Source organism: Mytilus galloprovincialis, chromosome 11 (assembly GCF_965363235.1).
Source record: "Mytilus galloprovincialis chromosome 11, xbMytGall1.hap1.1, whole genome shotgun sequence".
Lineage (NCBI taxonomy): Eukaryota > Metazoa > Mollusca > Bivalvia > Mytilida > Mytilidae > Mytilus > Mytilus galloprovincialis.
The window spans coordinates 82,943,637-82,945,899 of NC_134848.1; positions in this window are offsets into that span (position 1 = coordinate 82,943,637).

Genomic DNA, 2,263 nt, shown 5'->3' on the forward strand with positions numbered 1-2,263 from the left:
TGGGAACTATATGTTAGTGTGTATAGATTTAGTAGCTTATCTGTCGACTTTCTGTTTGGAGGCCAGTGTCAAAGGAAAGAATTGAAACAAGATTCAATCTTTCCAAAAAGGGTAAATAATGGACAAAGTTGAAGAGAATTGAGGACCCAAATTACTGAAGATTTTGCCATGAACAGCTTCAATAACTATACCAGGGGTAGACATACCTTAGTATTTCGACAAAACTGGAAGTTTTTTTTAAAGTTAATTCATAATTATGACCATATCAATTCGTGTCAAACCAGAAGTACTGAAGTTATAGTACCAGTATAATGATATAAAAAGGCTTTGTTATTGTCAAGTTCATTCTATTTCAGTTATTCTGACTTTGGGTTTTCTGCAAACTTCATACATCCTGTATTCACTACAATTATACAATGTTTAAGCGATGATGAAGAGATTTTTAGGATGGTGACGTTATTGGTTGGTTGTTGTTGATAAATGTACAATGTTTTTCACTGTAAAAGAGGGACGAAAGATACCAGAGGAACAGTCAAAATCATCAATCGAAATAAATGTAAGAGGATATTGTTGACATATGTAAAAAGTAAAAACACAAATAATACTGAACTCCAAGGAAAATTCAAAAAGGAAAGTCCCAAATCAAATGGCAAAATCAAAAGTTCAAACACATCAAACAATTGGATAACAACTGTCATATTTCCGACTTGTCACAGGCATTTTCTCATGTAGAAAATGGTGGATTGAACCTGGTTTTATAGCTAGCTAAACCTCTCACTTGTATGACAGTCGCATCAAATTCCATTATATTGTCAACTATGTGTGAACACCACAAACAGACACAATAGTTAAAAATGTCAAAAATAGGGGTACAGCAGTCAACATTGTGTTATCATCATAATCACTACAAAAACAAACGAATGTAACAAAGAAGCACAAAAAGGCATACATCAAATTTAACATCCTCATTTTGCTTATATTATACGATTTTATTCATCTATGTAAAATCCATTCATAAAGGATAGAAGGTTTTCAGTACTGGTGTAAAATTGCGCGTTTAAAATTCGCACAGGTAGACATAAAATAATTTTGTCGTTGAAAGTATGACGGGATTCTCATAAAATTGTGTTGTCATTAGTAACAAGTAAAATAAAAAAAATACTGAGTAAATTCAAAACAGAAAGTCCCTAATCAAACGGCAAAATCAAAAGCTCAAAATACACCAAACGAATGGAAAACAACTGTCATATTTCTGACTTGGTATAGGCATTTTTTTTATGTTGAAAATTGTAGATTAAAGCTGGATCAATAGCTAGCTGAAACTCTTATTTCGTGTTGACATTGGTAAATAAAGGCAACAGTAGTATACGCTGTTCGAAATTCATATATCGATTGAGAAAAAACAAATCCAGGTTACAAATTAAAACTGAGGGAAACACATCAAATATTAGAGGAGACACAACAGAAACACTATAATGCAACACACAGAAAAACCATCTATAAAATTACAATAGCCATTTTCCTGACTTGACACACGACATTTTAAGAACAAATGGTGGGTTAAACCTGGTTTTGTGGTTAGCAAAATCTCCCTCTTAAATGGCATTGTTAAATATAACACTAAAATGACATCATTACATAGAACTACAATACAAATAAATGGAAGAACATACTGGACAGAGAAACACAAATAAAACAATACACTAGAACATTACAAGCTTATAGTTATTAAAGGGGAAAAGTGTTGGCATTGATACAATCGTGTTGGCATAGGTACAACCCATCATACAATGTAACATGTTACCTATAGCCACAGTACAGTCAACCACAGTTGACATTTTCAGAGCACACCTTAAACAAGGAGTTCTCTGTCAACTTATTAAATCAAGACAATACACAATATTTTAAGCACTTTTGATTTTGGTTATATACATATTGGTGGAGGTACCAACAACACTATATATAGAGAGCACTTGAGCTGAGAATGTAAATATGGTTAGATTCCCAATGTTGGAAGGAGAAGAAAACTGTACATAAAGAGAGCACCTGTTCTACATATGAAAATATGGTTCTTCTACAAAGGGGGTCTATTAATGATAAGTTAGATTAGATTAGATTAGATTAGAACAAATTGTTAAATTTGTATATATTTTTTCTTTGGCATTTACAAGAAAATAAAAATTATACCACAAATGTGCAACGACAAGTAGCCTTCAGTGTCCTGAAGTTTTGTTGCATAACTAGAGAAGAAGAAACACATAAG